At 45.3% G+C, this 22,484-nt stretch overlaps 1 protein-coding gene across 2 annotated transcripts in view; it reads left to right on the top strand.

Annotated features, from left to right (window-relative positions):
• The window catches only part of dclre1b (DNA cross-link repair 1B), an 86,489-nt gene that overhangs the window by 40,186 nt on the left and 23,819 nt on the right, over window positions 1-22,484 (top strand). The window contains exon 8 of one of the 2 annotated variants that reach the window (XM_068007309.1): window positions 13,064-13,579. The exons of the other annotated variant lie outside the window; for it this stretch is intronic. The gene's annotated coding sequence lies outside the window, so the exon portion shown is untranslated. Of the gene's footprint in view, window positions 1-13,063; window positions 13,580-22,484 lie in introns of those variants that run through there. 2 annotated transcript variants of the gene reach the window in all.

Below are 22,484 nucleotides of genomic sequence, written 5' to 3' on the forward strand. Positions count from 1 at the left end.
AAACAGGGAGGTATTGCTGCAGTTATATAAGGTATTGGTGAGACCGCACCTGGAATACTGCATACAGTTTTGGTCTCCATACTTAAGAAAAGACATACTTGCTCTCGAGGCAGTACAAAGAAGGTTCACTCGGTTAATCCCGGGGATGAGGGGGTGGACATATGAGGAGAGGTTGAGTAGATTGGGACTCTACTCATTGGAGTTCAGAAGAATGAGAGGCGATCTTATTGAAACATATAAGATTGTGAAGGGGCTTGATCGGGTGGATGCGGTAAGGATGTTCCCAAGGATGGCTGAAACTAGAACTAGGGGGCATAATCTTAGAATAAGGGGCTGCTCTTTCAAAACTGAGATGAGGAGAAACTTCTTCACTCAGAGGGTAGTAGGTCTGTGGAATTTGCTGCCCCAGGAAGCTGTGGAAGCTACATCATTAGATAAATTTAAAACAGAAATAGACAGTTTCCTAGAAGTAAAGGGAATTAGGGGTTACGGGGAGCGGGCAGGAAATTGGACATGAATTTAGATTAGAGGTTAGGATCAGATCAGCCATGATCTTATTGAATGGCGGAGCAGGCTCGAGGGGCCGATTGGCCTACTCCTGCTCCTATTTCTTATGTTCTTATGTTCTTATAATCTCCCAGGTTGAAGGTTTAATCAATGCCTCTCGTGGCATATGGGCCATAGGAGGAAGCCTCAAAAAAGTGCTTCTTGTGTAATGTGATGGTAGTGGCAAATGGGACCAAGTGAATGCCATGGGAACTCAGCAGACGGATCACAGGGAGGCCCAAACCTGAATCAGAAACTCAGGTACATCAATTTTGAGGCAGAAAACTGGCAGAAACAATTTTGCCCCAACTTGCAGACCAGTGAATTGTGTTGCGAGGTATTTCAGGGCCTTTGACTCTCAAGGTACAGTTACTGGGTTAATTTCCACAGGTACCAACTGCCCCCTCTGGGCAAAGCACTGGAGGCAGTGATCCAGTTGCTTGTTAGCCCTGCAGGATGCAGTTTGCTGACATGCTCACCATGCAGTAGTTGCTGGAAGTGCTATAAGAAAAATATCAGATAAGCACCCTCCCCCCCGCCACACACAAAGTACTTAACCTGGGAAGGGCAGCAGCATAAATTGGGACTTCTGACATCTCTGCCGGAGGAGCAAAGGAGTCCAGCGCTTCCCAGGGATCCCTCTGGGGCATCCAGTAGCCACAAACTCTGTTCCCTAACCACCGACTCCATCCCTCTCCCTGGCTACCGTCTGAGGCTGAACTAGACTGTTTGCAACCTTGGTGTCCTATTTGACCCTAAGCTGAGCTTCTGACCTCATATCCTCTCCATCACCAAGACCACCTACTTTTACCTCCATAACATCGCTTGTTTTCACCCTTGCCTCAGCTCATCTGCTGCTGAAACCTTCACATGCATGCCTTTGTTACCATTAGACTTGACCATTTCAATGGTCTCCAGGCTGGCCTCCCACCTTGCATCCTCCGTAAACTTGAGCTCATCCAAAACTCTGCTGCCTGTATCCTAACTCGCACAAAGTCCCGTTCACCCATCATCTGCTCGCTGACCTACATTGGCTCCCGGTCCAGCAACACCTCGATTTTAAAACTCTCATCCTTATTTTCACCTCCCTCCATGGTCTCACTCCTCCCTAGCTCTGTAACCTCCTCCAGCCCTACAACCCTCAGAGATCTCTGCGCTTCTCCAATTCTGGCCTCTTGCACATCCCCACTTTTCATTGCTCCACCATTGGTGACTGTGTGCCTTCAGCTGCCTAGGTCCTAAGCTCTGGAATTCCACCATAAACCTCTCTGCCTCTACCTCTGTCTCCTCTGTTAAGGCACTCCTTAAAACCTACCTCTTTGATCAAGCTTTTGGTCACCTGTCCTAATATCTCCTTATATGGCTCAGTGTCAAATTTTGTTTGATTACACTCACCTTGAAGTTTTACTAGATTAAAGGCGCTATATAAATGCAAGTTGTTGTAGTTGTTGCTTCAACCACTAACCCTGGTCATGTGTTCCACAGCCTCACAACCTTCTGTGTCAAAAGTCTTTTGCTCTCCAATCTAAATCTCTTCGAATTAATTTTATATCTATGTCCCCTTGTTCTAGACTCCTCAATCATAGGAAACAGCCTGTATCAATCTCCTCTGTCCTTTATCTTAACAATTTTAAACACCTCTATCAAATCATGCCATAATGTCCTCGGTTCAAATGAAAACACCTCCAATTTTTCAAGACTTTCTTCGTATTTGCACTTCCTCATACGAGGCAACATCCTAGTGAGTCCACGCTGTGACTTCTCTATTGCCTCAACATCCTTCCTATAGTGTGAGCCCAGAACCTCACCCATTACTCCAACTAAGATCTTACTAAAGTTTTATATAGATTCACCATCACATTGACTTTTATATTCTATACATCTTGCCAGAACACCCAGCATTCCATTAGCTTTTTTATGGCCATATCCACTTGAGGTGCTGCTGGTGAACCTGAACCCCCAAATCCTTCCGCTCTTACACATCACCCGACTTTCCCTCATTTAAAGTACAATTTATTTTTTTTTGCCAAAATGTACCTCATATTTACTGACATTTGATTCCACTCCAGCATCTTATCAATATCCCTTTGCACCTTCCTTTGGTCCTCACAATTAATCACTAAGCCTCCCATTTTAGTATCTTTTGTATCCCTTTACACCTTCCTTTGGTCCTCACAATTAGTTACTAAGCCACCCATTTTAGTATCTTTTGCAAATTTGGACACCACTCCCTCTAGCCTTATCATAGTATCATATTAACATATTCGGTGAAGCACAGGAGGAGGCCATTCAGCCCTTCCTGTTTGTGCCGGCTCTTTGACAGAGCTATCCAATTAGTCCCATTCCCCTGCTCTTTCCTCATAGCCCTGTAAATTTTTTTCCCTTCAAGTATTTATCTAATTCCTTTTTGAAAGTTACTATTGAATCTGCTTGCACCACATTTTCAGGCAGTGCATTCCAGGTCATTACAACTTGCTGCACAAAAAAAAATTTCCTCATGTTACCTATGGCTCTTTTGCCGATCACCTTAAATCTATGTTCTCTGGTTACCGACCGGTCTGCCACTGGAAACAATTTCTCCTTGTTTACTTTGTCAAAACCGTTCATGATTTTGAACATCTCTGTCAAATCTCCCCTTAACCTTTTCTGTTCTACAGAGAACAACCGCAGCTTCTCCAGTCTCTCCATATAACTGAAGTCCCTCATCCCTGGATCAGTTCTAGTAAATCTCTTTTGCACCCACTCTAAGGCCTTGACATCCTTCCTAAAGTGTGGAGCCCAGAATTGAACACAGTATTCCAGCTGAGGCCTAACCAGTGTTTTATAAAGGTTCAGCATAACTTCCTTGCTTTTGTACTCTGCGCCTCAATTAGTATAGCCCAGGATTCCATATGCTTTTTTAACAGCCTTCTCAACTTGTCCTACTACCTTCAAAGATTTGTGTATGTGCACCCCCAGGTCTCTCTGTTCCTGCACCCTCTTTAGAATTGTACCATTTAGTTTATATTGCCTCTCCTCATTCTTCCTACCAAAATGAATCACTTCACACTTCTCTGCATTAAATTTCATTTGCCATGTGTCTGCCCATTTCACCAGTCTGTTTATGTCCTCCTGAAGTCTGTTACTATCCTCCACATTGTTTACGACATTTCCAAGTTTCATGTCACCTCCAAACTTTGAAATTATACCCTGTCTACCCAAGTCCAGGTCATTAATATATATCAAAAAGAGCAGTGGTCCTAATACTGACCCCTGGGGAACGCCACTGTATACTTTGTCATAAGCCTCCTTTTCCTGTTTCATTTTAATCTCTATATCTTTAGTCAACCATGGAGCTCTAGCTTTGGATACCCTTCCTTTCCCCCTCATATTGATGTGTCTACTCTCTACCCGAACCAACTCCTTCTTGAAGGCCTCCCTTTGTTCGATTACTGTTTTGCTGACTAATTTTTGATTTCAATCCACCTGGGCAAGATCACTTTTTAACTCATTGAAATTTGCCCTCCTCCAGTCAGCAGTCTCACATTTGATTGTTCCTTGTCCTTTTCCATCACTATTCTAAATCTAATGATATTATGATCACTGTTCCCCAAATGCTCCCCCACTGAAACATGCTCCACTTCATTCCCCAGAACTAGATCCAGCACTGTATCCTTCCTGGTTGAGCTTTAACATACTGTTCAAGAAAGTTCTCTTGAACACATTTCAGGAATTCCTCCCCCTCTTTGCCCTTTACACTGTTACTGTCCCAGTCTATATCGGGATAATTTAAGTCCCCCATTATCACTACTCTATAGTTCTTGCATCTTTCTAATATTTGGTGGCTGAAAGTATACACCCAGTAGTGCAATAACTCGTCTATTGTTCCTTAATTCTAACCAAATAGATTATTTCTTTGACACCTCAACTACATCATCCCTTTCCAGTGCTATAGTAGTTTCTTTGATCAATACTGCCACCCCCCTTTCTTTCCTCCTCTATCTTTCCTGAATACCTTGTAGCCAGGAATATTAAGTACCCAATCCTCCCCTTCTTTGAGCCAGGACTCTGTTATTGCCATTATATCATAGTCCCATGTGGCGACGTGAGCCTGCAGCTCACCAACCTTATTTACCATGCTACATGCATTTACGTACATGCACTCCATTCTCATAGACTGCCTCGTATTTGCCCCCTGTCTGATCCCTCCTATTTCTGAACTATTCTTTACCCTAGTGCTACTTATCCCTCCCAGTCCTCTGTGTACCTTGTTTTTCCTCTCTAATGTTTCATCCTGATGCCTATCCCCCTGTAAAATTAGTTTAAACCCTCTCCCACAGCACTAGTTAACCTCTCCGCGAGAACATTGGTCCAAGCTCTGTTGAGGTGCAACCCGTCCACCTTGAACAGGTCCCTCCTGCCCCAGAACTGCTCCCAATGCCCCAGGAACCTGAAGACCTCCCTCCTGCACCATTGCTCCAACCATGCATTAACCTGTCTTATCCTACTATTCCTGTACCATACTATGATACTCACTAGCACATGGCACTGGGTGTAATGCAGAGATCACTGCCTTTTGAGGTCCTGCTTTTCAATTTGCTTCCCAGCTCCTGAAACTCTTTCTGATGTCATTGGTTCCCACACGGACCACAACTTCTCGCTGTTCCCCTTCCCCACTCAAAATGTTCTGCACCCTCTCAGTGATGTCCTTTACCCTGGCACAAGGGAGGCATCACACCATGTGGGACTCACGTCAGCAGTTGCAGAAACGCCTATCTATCCCCCTGACTATTGAATCCCCTATAACAACTGCATTTCTTTTGCCCCCTTGTTCAGCTGAGTCTCCCATGGTGCCGTGGATTTGCTCCTGACTGGACTCATTGACATACACAGTGAACACTGTGGCACACCACTTCCGACTTACAATCATTCTGAGAAACTGCTGTTAATCTTCACTCTGTTTTTTTCTCTTCTAATCAAGGATTTGCAAAATATGATTATTTTCCATGACTGCCTCTCTCAATCTTACAGGCTTAGAAACTTGGCACAGGGAACGATCCTTACACTGGAGCGGTTAGGCCCAAGGCACACCTGATATTAGGCATCGGGCCTCATTAACATCAGACCGGTGAGCTGCAGACCTCAGTTGGGCATTTTCAGGCAGCTCATCAGTGAAGACATCAGGAATTTTGGGTCAAGGCAGTGGCCCGACGGTAGATCTTAAAAGGGGAGGGAAACGATCCAGAGGGAGGGGAGCGACCGGAGTGGGGGTGGGGGGTGAACCGGAAGGGGGTGATCACGCAACCGGGAGGTGTTTCGATTTGGACGGGGGCAGTCGGGACTGGGGGTCAATTGGGAGAGGGGTGAGCGGTGGCCGGCAGCGACCCATGGTTTTAATGTGGAGCCAGGAGGAGGAGCACTCCTATCATTTCATTTTGATTGAACTAATTTTGTACTCAGGATCCAACACTACAGACAAAAATTACTCACTATTTATTCACACTTGTACCACATGAAGTCTTGTCTTGACCAGCTCTACATCACAGGACAGGCTGCCGTTGAACAATGCCACCAGCTGCACAATGACCTGCAAATAATACCTAACTCTTCCTGTAGATGTAAAAGTTACCACAGCATAAAGCTTTCGTGCTACTGATCTTTCCAAGCCATGCTAGGAGGCTTCTGCCACACCTGCAGTCCACAGTGCACAGAATATGAGGGAAGTGACCACCACTATGTTTTGTCAGGGCAACAACTTCATAAATTTACCAGTGAAGGAGAGATATCAGCTGGATGGCTTTCATGTGGTGAGAGGTCCCCATTTACTCATCTGGACATAAGGGCTCTTCATTATCAGTTACTGCCACCACGAACAGAAAGGATTTACACTCAGTTGCTATCAGGGGATACCTGACCACAAAAAACATCATTATGCAGGTTAGTGGCCGTTATCCAAGAAGCAGCCATGATGCCTTCACTGGTATCTCCATCACTTGAGGGAGAAGAAACACTGAGTGGATGGCTCATGGCAGAACAGGACTGCCTTGTGCATCCATTGCTGCTGGTCCAACTGAGAAACCTCCCAACAGCATTGGAGCCCGTCGGCCTGGGAGCCTCAGCACTTGTTTGCTGATCCTCAGCTGCCAGCTATACCTTCAAGTGAAGTGTGCCATGCAGCTAAAACAGAATGCGCCATGGCAGTTTAAACAGCCTGATGGTGAAAGGTTTAGCCCTAAAGTTTCCAGCTTTAAAATTCACAATTTCACTCATTGTCATTCAATAATCATTGGACTGTTGTAACATCAGATTTAATTGTGAAAAGAGTAAGACAATCATTTCAAATTACACATATGCCACCTAGTGGTAGTGAATGCAACACAGTCTGAAAACAGTCAACAGGACAACCCGAGATGGTTGAATCTAGGGTCTTTGCCAATCCTTATTGCAGCCATCGCACTCGAATAGGAATGAACAGGAAACTGAGTGCCAAGAGAAGGGGAAAGATGGGGCATGACAAGGGGAGGGAACATAAGAACATAAGAAATAGATACAGGAGTAGGCCATACGACTCCTCGAGCCTGCTCCGCCATTCAATAAGGATCATGGCTGATCTTCCACCTCAATTCCACTTTCCTGCCCTATCACCATATCCCTTGATTCCCTTAGTGTCCAAATATCCATCGATCTCAGTCTTGAATATACTCAACGACTGAGCAGCCACAGCCCTCTGGTATAGAGAATTCCAAAGATTCCAAAAGTGGTGCTGAATGAAAGGGAATAGGGCAGTAAGCATTTCAGCAAGGGGAAGGGAGGTAGGCTGAATGCAAAGGAAGGGAGGGAGAATAATAGAAGAGAAAGGGATTGGAGGTGCCATGGTGGATGACAAGGTGGGTAGGGAGGGGCTAGAATGCACGGGAGGGCAAGGGAGGGGGCAGAAGGCATGGAAGGTGAGAGCAGGATGCTTGGGAGGGGAGGGGGTAAATGATAGAAAGGAGAAAATGGATGGGGAGGTGATCCTTATGGCAGTGAAAAAGGGTTAGGAGAAAATGAAAATCGTGACATCTTCAGCAAATATTGCATTGGTGTGTCTGATACTTTGCATGTTGTCACCCACAATCTGGCCATTCAATGAGTGGTGGCATGTTCTGTTCAGGAAGTTGAGAGATTACACTGCAGGAGCTTGCAATGCAGTGTGGGTGCAGAGCTCTCTGGGCAGGGAGTGCAGCATAGATATCTGTTCCAGTACAGCTACAACACTGGCATCCACCCGACAATGTGGAAAATTGCCCAGGTATGTCCTGTCCACAAAAAGCAGGACAAATCCAATCCGGCCAATTACCGCCCCATCAGTCTACTCTCAATCATCAGCAAAGTGATGGAAGGTGTCGTCGACAGTGCTATCAAGCGGCACTTACTCACCAATAACCTGCTCACCGATGCTCAGTTTGGGTTCCGCCAGGACCACTCGGCTCCAGACCTCATTACAGCCTTGGTCCAAACATGGACAAAAGAGCTGAATTCCAGAGGTGAGGTGAGAGTGACTGCCCTTGACATCAAGGCAGCATTTGACAGAGTGTGGCACCAAGGAGCCCTAGTAAAATTGAAGTCAATGGGAATCAGGGGGAAAACTCTCCAGTGGCTGGAGTCATAACTAGCACAAAGGAAGATGGTAGTGGTTGTTGGAGGCCAATCATCTCAGCCCCAAGGCATTGCTGCAGGAGTTCCTCAGGGCAGTGTCCTAGGCCCAACCATCTTCAGCTGCTTCATCAATGACCTTCCCTCCATCATAAGGTCAGAAATGGGGATGTTCGCTGATGACTGCACAGTGTTCAGTTCCATTCGCAACCCCTCAGATAATGAAGCAGTCCGAGCCTGCATGCAGCAAGACCTGGACAACATCCAGGCTTGGGCTGATAAGTGGCAAGTAACATTCGCGCCAGATAAGTGCCAGGCAATGACCATCTCCAACAAGAGAGAGTCTAACCACCTCCCCTTGACATTCAACGGCATTACCATCGCCGAATCCCCCACCATCAACATCCTGGGGGTCACCATTGACCAGAAACTTAACTGGACCAGCCATATAAATACTGTGGCTACAAGAGCAGGTCAGAGGCTGGGTATTCTGCGGCGAGTGACTCACCTCCTGACTCCCCAAAGCCTTTCCACCATCTACAAGGCACAAGTCAGGAGTGTGATGGAATACTCTCCACTTGCCTGGATGAGTGCAGCTCCAACAACACTCAAGAAGCTCAACACCATCCAAGATAAAGCAGCCCGCTTGATTGGCACCCCATCCACCACCCTAAACATTCACTCCCTTCACCACCGGCGCACTGTGGCTGCAGTGTGCACCATCCACAGGATGCACTGCAGCAACTCGCCAAGGCTTCTTCGACAGCACCTCCCAAACCTGCGACCTCTACCACCTAGAAGGACAAGGGCAGCAGGCGCATGGGAACAACACCACCTGCACGTTCCCCTCCAAGTCACACACCATCCCGACTTGGAAATATATCGCCGTTCCTTCATTGTCGCTGGGTCAAAATCCTGGAACTCCCTTCCTAACAGCACTGTGGGAGAACCGTCACCACACGGACTGCAGCGGTTCAAGAAGGCGGCTCACCACCACCTTCTCGAGGGCAATTAGGGATGGGCAATAAATGCCGGCCTTGCCAGCGACGCCCACATCCCGTGAACGAATAAAAAAAAAAGATATATCCTTCGTAAGGTGCGGTGCCCAGAACTGAACACAGTACTCCAGGTGTGGTCTAACAGGGCTTTATATAGCTGTAGCATAACTTCTACCCCCTTGTATTCTAGTCCTCTAGATATAAAGGCCAGCATTCCATTAGCCTTTTTGATTATTTTCTGTACCTGTCCATGACATTTTAATGATCTATGTAAATGGACCCCTAAGCCTTTTTGGACCTGCACTGTTTCAAGCTTTTCAGCATTTAGAAAGTACTCTGATCTATCCTTTTTAGGTCCAGTGTTGATGACCCCACACTTGCCGACATTGAAATCCACTTGCCATAGTTTTGCCCATTTACTTAATCTATTAATATCTCTCTGTAATTTTATGCTTCCACCTATATTGCTTACAATGCTGCCTATCTTTGTTCATCGGCAAACTTGGATATGTGGCTTTCTATCCTGTCATCTAAGTCGTTAAGAAATACAGTGAATAGTTGAGGCCCCAACACAGATCCCTGTGGGACACCACCAGTCACATCATGCCAATTTGAGTACCTACCCATTATCCCTACTCTCTGTCTCCTGCCGCTCAGCCAATTTCCTAACCAGGTCAATAATTTGCCCTCAATTCCATGAGCTTCAACTTTAGCTTATGATGGACTTTATCAAATGCCTTCTGGAAGTCCATATAAACAACATCCATAGACATCCCTGTCCACTATTTTAGTCACCTCTTCAAAAAATTCAATCAGATTTGTCAGGCATAACCTACTCTTTACAAATCCATGCTGGCTCTCTCTGATCAACTGAAAATTTTAAAGGTGTTCAGTCACTCTATCCTTCATTATAGCCTTTGGTAAATTCCCTACTACAGATTTTAGGCTAACTGGTCTATAATTCCGTAGTTTCCCTCTCTCACCTTTCTTAAATAGCGGAGCGACATGTGCAACTTTCCAATCTAATGGAACGGCTTTTAAATCGCGAGAACTTTGGAGGATTATAGTTAGGGCATTTGCAATGTTCTTACCTACTTCCTTTAAAATCCTGGGATGGAAACCATCTAGTCCTGTGGATTTGTCACTCTTCAGTGCTGTTATTTTCTTCATTACTGTTAATTTGCTTACGTTAATTATGGTGAGTCCCCATCCCTGATTCAAAATTTGTTTCCTTGGGGCATGCTATCCTCTTCCTCTACTGTAAATACTGATGCAAAGTCATTATTTAACATGTCTGCCATTTCCTTATTTTCATTTACAATATTACCATTAGCAATTTTTAAGGGACTCACATTGCTCTTGACCACCCTCTTTTTCCTAATATAATTGTAAAATATTTTTTTGTTGATTTTGATATCCCTTGCAAGTTTCTTTTCATATTCCCTTTTTTGTAGATCTTACTATCTGCCTTGTCACTTTTTGCTTTTCTTTTTATCTCTCCCAGTTGCCAGGATCTGTGCTATTTTTTGCATCTTTCTGCACTTTTTCTTGTAGTTTTATATTGTCCCTTACCTCTTTTGTTGTCCATGGCTGTTTTTTTTTGGCAAGTAGTGCTCTTGCCCCTTAGGGGTATAAACTGGTTCTGTATCACCATTACATTCTTTTTTGAACACCTCCCACTGATTTTCTGTCATTTTACCAATTAACAGATTTGCCCATTTTTCTGTGGACTGTCTCTGTCTCATCCTTTTGAAGTTGGCCTTACCTAAATTTAGAAACATAATAGCTGATACAGGTTTCTCTCTTTCAAACACAATGTTGAACTCGATCATATTATGATCGCTATCAGATAAATGTTCACGCATCATTAGGCTGTTAACTCATTATTCATTATTAAATCTAATATGGCCTGCCCCCTTGTTGGTTCTAGAACATATTGTTGCAGAAAGCTGTCCTGAACACACTCAAGAAAATTTGCAACCTTTCTGACATGACCTCGTCTGCTTATCCCAATCTATATGAAAGTTAAAACCCCCATTAAAAACATGCTGCCTTTGCTACATGCCTGTCTAATCTCTGTATTTATACATTCTGCCACTTCACAGCTCCTACCAGGAGGCCTATACACAACTCCCACTACAGTCTTAAATCCTTTTCTATTTCTTAATTCTACCCATAAAGTCTCCACTGCCTGCTTACCTCTCATTATATCCTCTCTTATCATTGAAGTAATTTCGTCCTTAATCACTAAGGCTACTCCTCCCCCTCTACCAGTTTCCCTATCCTTCCTGTAGATCTTATAACCTGGTATATTCAGTTCCCAGTCCTGACCGTCTTGCAGCCATGTCTCAGTAATGGCTACCATGTCGTACCCTCGAAGTTGAATTTGCGCCTGTAATTCATTCAATTTGTTCTTTATACTCTGTGCGTTTGTATAAAGAACACTTATTTGGGCCACAAATCCTAACCTGTCCTTCTGCTCTAATGTTGTTGTTCCCACACATTTCTTACTTCTCTCTCCTGATTTAATTACTTTACATCTTTTAGTTTTCCTTTTACCCGTAGTGCCTAAAGCATAATTGCTGACTATTACTCTACTCTCTTCCTTGTTTGTTTTAAAATTATTATTTAAACTATCTTTTCCACCTGAGCCCTTCCCCCCCCCCCCATTTACTAGTTTAAAGTCCTTGTGACCACCCTACTTATCCTTTCCGCTAGGATAGAAGGTGGGAGTTCAAGTTGAGAAAGTTGTTGAAAAAGCACTTGGGATCCTAGGCCTTATTAATAGAGGCATAGAGTGCAAAAGCAAGGAAGTTATGCTAAGCCTTTATAAAACATTGGTTAGGCCTCAGCTGGAGTATTTTGTTCACTTCTGGGCACCACACTTTAGGAAGAACATCAAGGCCTTAGAGAGGGTGCAGAAGAGATTTACTAGAATGATTCCAGGGATGAGGGACTTCAATTATGTGGAGAGACTGGAGAAACTGGGGTTGTTCTCCTTAGAACAGAGAAGGTTAAGGGGAGATTTAATAGAGGTGTTCAAAATCATGAACAGTTTTGATAGAGTAAATAAGGAGAAACTGTTTCCAGTGGCAGAAGGGTCGGTAGCCAGAGAACACAGTTAAGGTGATCGGCAAAAGAGCCAGAGGCGATATGAGGAAACATTTTTTTACGTAGTGAGTTGTAATGATCTGGAATGCAGTGACTGAAAGGGTGGTGGAAGCATATTCAGTAGTAACTTTCAAAAAGGAATTGGATAAATACTTGAAGGGGAAAGAGAAGGGGAATGGGACGAATTGGATAGCTCTTTCAAAGAGCTGGCACAGACATGATGGGCCAAATGGCCTCCTCCTGTGCTGTACCTGCGATGTTACTCTGATTTATCTTGTTCTAAGTTATCCTTGGTGCATTGCTAGCTTAACATTCGGGACTTCAGCCACCGACGTCACTGGCCCTCTTGTAAACACATAGAAATGAGCTCTATGGGTCCTTGGCCGATGGATTGTGGAGAGGCCCAAACAAGCATCGGAAATTGGAGTGCGCGAGTTTGGGGCTGAAACCCAGTGTAAGTGGCTACCACCCCAATTGCACACCTGAAAATGCCCTTGTGCCAATCCACTGCCAAGGATATGTCAAAAATGGGCAGTAACCTGGTACCTACCCAGTCTTCCTGCCAGTTCCAATCATTCCGTATGTAAACATCTCTCTCTCCATTAACAAAATGACACATCACCCCAATCAGATCTCATTAAGCCTCAGGAGTTCATCAAACAATAAATTCAAATCAAAGTGTAACATCAGATTTATTGTAAAAATGTGATCAAACCTATTTCTTATCACCATGTTTCCCCTGAGTGCTCAGACGTGCTTTTCTAATATCCATCCACTGACACACACAAATCCAGCTACTCGTCAGAAGCGGCGGCAAGAGGAGGGGGAGAAGAAGTGAGAGGAAGTGAGTATCCTGGTACTGCGTCCAGGTCCCACCTGAGATCCACTCTCAGACGAGGTGTTCGGCTGCTGGATTGGTACAAGAGGCTCTTGGGACTGAAATATCATGAAATCTGAAAGAAGATTGCCACAAATTAAAAACTGAAGAACCTAATTCAGACTTCAACCAGACTTGACCAGTGTGCTGAGCATCTCTGACATGTACTTCAATTATGGAACGAGCCTCAATTGATATTGTGGCTGAAGCAATCAGAACTCCTCAACTAGCAGAAATTGCGTCCTATTGTTTGAGCACCATTTGTGTGTCAGATGCAGCATCCTGAGGTGATCATGACTGAGAATCAGGAAAGGCAGGAAAGGTCCCAGTTATGGTTTGTCTTCTTACAAAATAAGGTGATGATTAAAATCAACTTGAAACAGTAAACACAATCCAAAATTCTTTTGGGAAAAACATATCAATCAAATAAATATTTGAATATTAATATGAGCATGAAAATTAAACTATGTTCAGATGACAATAATGCCTAAAGTGAATTAAAAAAATTATACACAATTTAAAATTTTCGAACACACCCCACCACAAAAACTTCATGTCAAATTCGCATATTGTACATTGGAACTAATTGAATTATTAAAAGAAGCCAGAGAATGAGTACAACGGAAACAGTCACTCGGGGCCCGATATTAGGAGGGAGGCGGGTTGCCAGCGGGAGGTTGAGTGGGCGTGTGGGTAACCCGTCCAGTAAAATCGGTGGGTTCCCCACGCGATCGTAAGTAAATTGAAGCCACTTACCTTGGCTTCCGGGTTTCGCACTGGAAAGCTGCGCAGCGGGCGGACTGCGCACCCGCATCATAGGCTGTCAGTTGGAGGAGCCCTATTTAAAGGGGCAGTCCTCCGCTGACTGATGCTGCAGAAAGGAGCTAAAATTACAGCATGGAGCAGCCCAGGGGGAAAGCTGCTCCCAGGTTTAATGATGCCTCACTCCAGGTCCTACTGGATGGGGTGAGGAGGAGGGAGAGGACAGAGATCTTCTCCCAGCAGACAGGAGGAAGTGGCCTGCATTTGCCATACGAAGGCCTGGCTCGAGGTGGCAGAGGAGGTCACCAGCACCACCAACATATCACGCACCTGCATACAGTGCAGGAAGTGCTTCAATGACCTAAGTAGGTCAGCCGAAGTGAGTACACTTACTCATTCCCCTACATCCTGTCTGCCACATCACCGCCCCCACCCCACATCTCCTTCTGCAGTGCCAACACTACTCTATCACATCACTCCTCACACCCACTCAAAGCTCATCCTCATCTTATCTGCACTTACTCACCTCGCCAGTACTCATCCCACCACTACCACTCAACCCAATCCTCATACAATCTCATGGCTCTATCTCATACTCACCCTCTCATGCATCTCTTTCACGGTCAGCCTCACTCAACCTGCCACTACCTGTGCTGCAGCCACAGGGCATGCATCACATATGTGTAGTAGGAAGCGTAAGGCAAACGTGTCGTGAGCATGAAGGGGATGCACAAGGGTGTTTGAAGGTTTGTCATGGTTTTTACTTATATTTGATATCTGATCAACTCACATTTATAATATATTGTCACTACTACTGCCATGTCTTGGCCATTCTTGACTGGCTTGTGCAGTAATGCCCTTTCATTAGGTTCTCCGTGAACACCCTTGATGCCACCCATTGGGTCACACTACAGTGGGCGTATGTGTAGTTGCACAACTACTTTTGTGCAGGTGGCTGTCGCGCAGCACTGTGTTGTGTAGCTTCACGTGGCGGAGGTGGACGGCATGTCTGGCGAGACCGATGATGTTGCTCGTCCTCCAATGGAGTGATGAATGCAGCAATGGAACCCCCCCCCCCCCCCCACCTCCATCCTGACGGTGTGAGTGTGAGGGGGTCCACAAAGTAGGTAAATGTGTTTGGACAGCAGAGTTTAGGGTATGATTTAATAATTTAGAGTGTGGAGACAACGGTGTGGCAGGCAAAACTTTGTCTGAGGTGACAGAGTGCCCTGCTGCAATGAATGAGTGCCACTGGCTGCTGGCTGCAACACGTCCATTTAAACAGGGAGTGTTTCCCCCAGCATGGGAAACACGCTCTGGGTAGTCCAAAATCCGAATCCTCCTAAAATCTCCAACTAATGAGGTCTGTAAATGACCTCAAGTACCCAGATAATGACCTTAAGTGGGATCCCGCCGGCTTTGATTGCCGGTGGGAGTCCCGCATGCGGGGGCTGCACGCGCTCCAATTCGTGTCATCGGGGAACACGGAAGTGGGCGGGTTGGAGCCGGGCTCCGGACCCGCTCTGGGAATCCCCAATTTCAGGAGTCCCCCCGCCACAAACGCACCCGCTCGGCCATCCAAAAATTGACCCCTAGGTGTCAGTATAGCAAAACACAAGGTGTCTTTTTCAACACTGCTGTTCCTTCAGATATTCCCCTCCAAATCAGGTGAACCATTCGGAAAAAGTAGACACAATAATGTGATGAAGAGAGTGATAACAGATTTTGTAGGAAATATACTCCGATGTAAGTTTTTTAATATACAGATAATTTATAGTTATGTAACAAAACTTAAGGTGATTTGGGAAGCAAAGAAATAGAGTTGTTTGGAATAAAGGAGTATAGGCTGAGGAGCTGAGGCACCAGAGCCCCATCCAATCAGGAGGGTCTAATTATAGAATGACAAATTTACATAGGTAGTTTCCATTATAAATGTGGACAGAGGAATTTATCATGGGAAAAAGTGTGACAAATACATGACTACAGGAAGCAAGGCTTTTGTAAACAGGAAGTGCGCACAGATGTTAAATGACAAGCTAATCTGCTTTGGTTGAGGGAAAAACTTTGGCCAGGACACCAGGAGAGCTCCCTGTTCTTCTTCAAATAGTGCTATGGGATATTTTACATCTATCTGAACAGAGAGATAGGATCTCAGCATAACGTCACATCAGCAAATCTGATCGCGCAACACTCCCTGAGTACTGCACTCTATTGCCAGCCTGGACTATGTGCTCAGTTCCTGGAGTGGGGCTTGAACCCACAACCTTCTGACTCAGAGGTGAGATGCTACCATTGAGCCAAGCTGACACTTTTAGAGTAAAACTATAATCTGCAACAACATATGCATTGAGCAGCTCAGTTATGGTGACTTGAATGTGTTGCTATTCTATATGGTGATCAAAACATTGTGGACACACTGCTTGTGGGGTGGTGGAGGGGTGGGGGCAGTGCACTGAGGGTAATGGATATAGCTCCAATCCTGGAACCTGCAGGAGGTGGGGAGAGGGAATCTAAAAGAAATGCTCAGCGGAACCAGGAAACAGTTGCCGTTTGTTGATAAGTAACAACAACGTAAACCAAAGAACATGATGGGAGTATTTAATAATTGAATTAGGCAAATAAAAAAGTGTAATCTCATTATTAAGTGATCCAGTTGCATCCACTTTAATGTACCATCAAAATTAGAGAAGATCTACTAGCAAACAACAGGCTATGAATGTGAAGCCGTTCGAGGGGACAGGGCTGTGTGTGTTCCCTTGTACAGAATTTCAGAGTGATTTTTATTCACAAAAATTATTCCAGACTTCATTTACTTCAGTGTTGTTTTTCTGCTTTTATGTAGTAAGGAGTTGTGCTTGATATCAAGAACCCATTCAGAAACTTAACACATTATCAAGCTGTTGTATTGAGTGCACTTTAATATTCGTGCCCCAAATGATGACCCATACTTTAATATCAACATTTTCCTCACTGTAGCCACACACCACACCCCAACCCAACACTAATTGGAGAGAGTGAACTGCGGCCTGGACACTTGTTCTCCTACAGCACTTGTACCAGGAGCAACTTCCACGGGATAGTAACGCACTGAAGAGGCACTGCAAAAACTTAGAGTGAATGAAATGGGTTGCGTAGAGTCCTTGAGATGTTGGGTTGAACATGGTCAGTGGAAGGAATGCATTTGATGGGCCTAATGGCCTTTTCTATTTTTTATTCATTCATAGGATGTGGGCATCGCTGGCAAGGCCAGCATTTATTGCCCATCCCTCATTGCCCTTGAGAAGGTGGTGGTGAGCCGCTTTCTTGAACCGCTGCAGTCCAAGTGGTGAAGGTTCTTCCACAGTGCTGTTAGGTAGGGAGTCCTAGGATTTTGACCCAGCGACGATGAAGGAACGGCGATAAATTTCCAAGTTAGGATGGTGTGTGTCATGGGGAGGTTGGCGCAGGTGGTGGTGTTCCCATGCGCCTGCTGCCCTTGTTCTTCTAGGTGGTAGAGGTCATAGGTTTGGGAGGTGCTGTTGTAGAAGCCTTGGCGACTTGCTGCAGTGCATCTTGTAGATGGTACACACTGCAGCCACGGTGTAACGGTGGTGGAGGGAGTGAATGTTTAAGGTGGAGGATGGGGTGCCTATCAAGCGGACTGCTTTGTCCTGAATGGTATCGAGCTTCTTGAGTGTTGTTGGAGCTGCACTCATCCAAGCAAGTGGAGAATATTCCATCACACTCTTGACTTGTGCCTCGTAGATGGTGCAAAGGCTTTTGAGTCACTTGCCGCAGAATACCCAGCCTCTGACCTGCTCTTCTAGACGTTGTATTTATGTGGCTGGTCCAGTTAAGTTTCTGGTCAGTGGTGATGCCCAGGATGTTGATGGTGGGGTTTCAGCGATGGTAATGCCATTGAATGTCAAGGGGAGGTGGTTAGACTCTCTCTTGTTGGAGATGGTCATTGCCTGGCACTTGTCTAGCATGAATGTTACTTGCCACTTATGAGCCCAAGCCTGGATGTTGTCCAAGTCTTTCTGCATGCAGGCACAGACTGCTTCATTATCTGAGAGGTTGCGAATGGAACTGAATACTGTGCAATCATCAGCGAACATCCCCACTTCTTACCTTATGATGGAGGGAAGGTCATTAATGAAGCAGTGGAAGATGGTTGGGTTTAGGACATTGCCCTGAAGAACTCCTGCAGCGATGTCCTGTGGCGGAGATGATTGGCTGCCAACAACCACTACCATCTTCCTTTGTGCTGGGTATGACTCCAGCCACTGGAGAGTTTTCCCCCTGATTCCCATTGACTTCAATTTTACTAGGGCTCCTTGATGCCACACTCGGTCAAATGCTGCCTTGATGTCAAGGGCAGTCACTCTCACCTCACCTCTAGAATTCGGCTTTTTTGTCCATGATTGGACCAAGGATGTAATAAGGCCTGGAGCCGAGTGGTCCTGTTGGAACCCCAACTGAGCATCGGTGAGCAGGTTATTGGTGAGAAAGTGCCACTTGATAGCACTGTCGATGACACCTTCCATCACTTTGCTGATGGTTGAGAGTAGACTGATGGGGCGGTAATTGGCCGGATTGGATTTGTCCTGCTTTTTGTGGACAGGACATACCTAGGCAATTTTCCACTTTGTCGGGTAGATAGAAACATAGAAACATAGAAAATAGGAGCAGGAGTAGGCCATTCAGCCCTTCGAGCCCGCTCCGCCATTCAATATGATCATGGTTGATCCTCTATCTCAATACCATATTCCCGCTCTCTCCCCATATCCTTTGATGCCTTTTGTGTCTAGAAATTTAACTAGCTCCTTCTTAAATATATTCAGTGACTTGGGCTCCACAGCCTTCTGTGGTAGAGGAGAAATTTCTTCACCCTCTGAGTGAAGAAATTTCTCCTCATCTCAGTCCTAAATGTCCTATCCCGTATCCTGAGACTGTGACCCCTCGTTCTGGACCCCCCAGCCAGTGGAAACATCCTCCCTGCATCTAGTCTGTCTAGCCCTGTTAGAATTTTATATGTTTCAATGAGATCCCCTCTCATTCTTCTAAACTCGAATGAATACAGGCCGAGTCGACCCAATCTCTCCTCATACGATAGTCCTGCCATCCCAGGAATCAGTCCGGTGAACCTTCGCTGCACTCCCTCTATGGCAAGTATATCCTTTCTTAGGTAAGGAGACCAAAACTGCACACAATCCTCCAGTTGTGGTCTCACCAAGGTCCTGTATAACTGCAGTAAGACATCCTTGCTCCTGTACTCAAATCCTCTTGCAACGAAGGCCAACATACCATTTGCCTTGCTAACTGCTTGCTGCACCTGCATGTTCGCTCTCAGTGACTGGTGTACAAGGACACCCAGGTCCCTTTGTACATCAACATTTCCCAATCTATCACCATTTAAATAATACTCTGCCTTTCTGTTTTTCCTTCCGAACCACTTCACATTTATCCACGTTATACTGCATCTGCCTTGTATTTGCCCACTCACTCAACGTATCTAAATCGCCTTGAAGCCTCTTTGCATCCTCCTCACATCTCACAATCCCACCTAGTTTTGTGTTGCCAGCAAACTTGGAAATATTACATTTGGTTCCCTTATCCAAATCATTGATATATATTGTGAATAGCTGGGGCCCAAGCACTGATCCCTGCGGTACCCCACTGGTCACCGCCTGCCACCCGAAAAAGCCCCATTTATTCCTACTCACTGTTCCTGGCTGTTAACCAATTTTCAGCCCATGCCAGTATATTACCACCAATCCCATGTGCTTTAATTTTGCATAGCAACCTCTTATGTGGGACTTTATCAAAGGCCTTCTGAAAATCCAAATAAACCACATCCACTGGTTCTCCCTTATTTATTCTACCAGTTACATCCTCAAAAAACTTCAGTAGGTTTGTCAAACATGATTTTTCTTTCATAAATCCATGTTGACTTTGTCTAATCCCGTTGATATTTTCTAAGTGTCCTGTTATCACATCCTTTATAATAGACTCTGGCATTTTCCCCACTACTAATGTTAGGCTAACTGTTCTGTAGTTCCCTGTTTTCTTTCTCCCTCCTTTTTAAAAATAATGGGGTTACATTTGCCACCCTCCAATCTGCAGGAACTGTTCCATAATCTATAGAATTTTGGAAGATGACAACTAATGCATCCACTATTTCCATGGCTACCTCTTTTAGTACTCTGGGATGCAGATTATCAGGCCCTGGGGATTTATCGGCTTTCAGTCCCATTAATTTCTCCAGCACTTTTTTTTACTAATACTAATTTCCTTTAATTCCTCCTTCTTACTCGTCCCTTGGTTCCCTAGCATTTCTGGTAAGCTATTTGTGTCCTCTTCCGTGAAGACAGAACCAAAGTATTTGTTTAATTGCTCTGCCATTTCCTTGTTCCCCATTATAAATTCTCCCGTTTCTGACTGTAGGGGACCTATATTTGTCTTCACTAATCTTTTTCTTTTTACATACATGTAGAAGCTTTTACAGTCCACTTTTATGTTCCTTGCAAGTTTACTCTCATACTCTATTTTTCCCCTCTTAATCAGTCTCTTGGTCCTTTTTTGCTGAATTCTATACTGCTCCCAATCCTCAGGCTTGCTACTTTTTCTGGCAACTTTATATGACTCCTCTTTGGATCTAATACTATCCTTAATTTCTTTTGTTAGCCATGGTTGGGCCGCTTTTCCTTAGTGTTTTTGCGCCAGAAAGGAATGCATAATTGTTGCAATTCATGCATTTGTTCCTTAAACGTTAGCCATTGCCTATCCACCGTCATGTCTTTTAATGAAGCTTCCCAATCTATCATCGCCAACTCACTCCTCCATACCTTCGTAGTTTCCTTTGTATAGATTTAGGACCCTAGTTTCGGATTGGACTACTTCACTTTTCATCTTAATGAAGAATTCTATCATGTTATGGTCACTCTTCCCTAAAGGACCCCGCACAACAAGATTATTAATTAACCCCTTCTCATTGCACAATACCCAATATAGGTTAGCCTGTTCCCTGGTTGGCTACATCATGCCAGTGTTGTAGCTGTGCTGGAACAGCTTGGCTAGAAGCGTGGCTCGTCCTGGAGCACAAGTCTTCAGCACTACAGCCGGTATGTTGTCGGGGCCCATAGCCTTTGCTGAATCCAGTGCATTCAGCCGTTTCTTGATATCACGTGGAGTGAATCAAATTGGCTGAAGATTGGCTTCTGTGATTGTGGTGATCTCGGGAGGAGGCCGAGATGGATCATTCACTCGGCACTTCTTGCTGAAGATGGTTGCAAATGCTTCAGCCTTGTCTTTTGCACTCACGTGCTGGACTCCGCCACCATTCACGACTGGATGTGGCAAGACTGCAGAGCTTTGACCTGATCCGTTGGTTGTGGGATCGCTTAGCTCTGTCTATAGCATGCAGCTTCCACTGTTTAGCATGCATGTAGTCCTGAGTTGTAATTTTCAGAGATTGGCACCTCATTTTTAAGTATGCCTGGTGCTGGCATACTCTTCTACACTCTTTATTGAACCAGGGTTGATCCCCAGGCTTGTTGGTGATGGTAGAGTGGGGGATATGCTGGGCCATGAGGTTCCAGATTGTGGTGGAATACAATACTGCTGCTGCTGGCCCCCAGTGCCTCATGGATGCCGTTTTGAGCTGCTAGATCTGCTGTTCTGAATGTATCCCATTTAACATGGTGGTAGTGCCACACAACACAATGGACGTTGTCCTCAGTGTGAAGACGAGACTTCGTCTCCACAAGGACTATGCGGTGGTCACTCCTACCAAAACTGTCATGGACAGATGCATCTGCAACAGGTAGATTGGTGAGGACAAGTTCAAGTTGATCTTTCCCTTGGGTTGGTTCTCTCACACGCCGCAGGTCAGTCAGTAGTGGTGCTACTGAGCCACTCTTGTTGATGGACATTGAAGTCCCCCACCCAGAGTACATTCTGTGCCCTTGCTACCCTCAGTGCTTCCTCCAAGTGGTGCTCATCATGGAGGAGGACTGATTCATCAGCTGGGGGAGGGCGGTAGCTGGTAATCAGCAGGAGGTTTCCTTGCCCATGTTTTACCTGATGCCATGAATCTTCATGGGGTCCGGAGTCAATGTTGAGGACTTCCAGGGCCACTCCCTCCTGACTGTATACCACTGTGCTGCCACCGCTGGTGGTGATGGAGTGAGTCTGGGACATTGGCTGAAAGGTGTGATTCTGTGAGCATGGCTGTGTAGGCTGTTGCTTGACCAGTCTGCGGGACAGCTCTCCCAATTTTGGCACAAGTCCTCAGATGTTAGTGAGGAGGACTTTGCAGGGTCAACTGGACGTGGTTTGCTTTTGTCGTGTCCGATGCCTAGTGGTCCATCTGATTTTATTCTTATTATGACTTTTTGTAGTGGGATTGTATACTGAGTGGCTTGCTAGGCCATTTCAGAGGGCAGTTAAGAATCAACCATATTGCTATAGGTCTGGAGTCACATATAGGCCAGACCGGGTGAGGACGGCAGGTTTCCTTCCCTGAAGGACGTTAGTGAACCAGAGGGGTTTTCATGACAATTCGGTAGTTTCGTGGTCACCATTACTGATACTAA

The sequence above is a fragment of the Heptranchias perlo genome, chromosome 27 (genome assembly GCF_035084215.1).
Source record: "Heptranchias perlo isolate sHepPer1 chromosome 27, sHepPer1.hap1, whole genome shotgun sequence".
In the NCBI taxonomy this organism is placed as follows: domain Eukaryota; kingdom Metazoa; phylum Chordata; class Chondrichthyes; order Hexanchiformes; family Hexanchidae; genus Heptranchias; species Heptranchias perlo.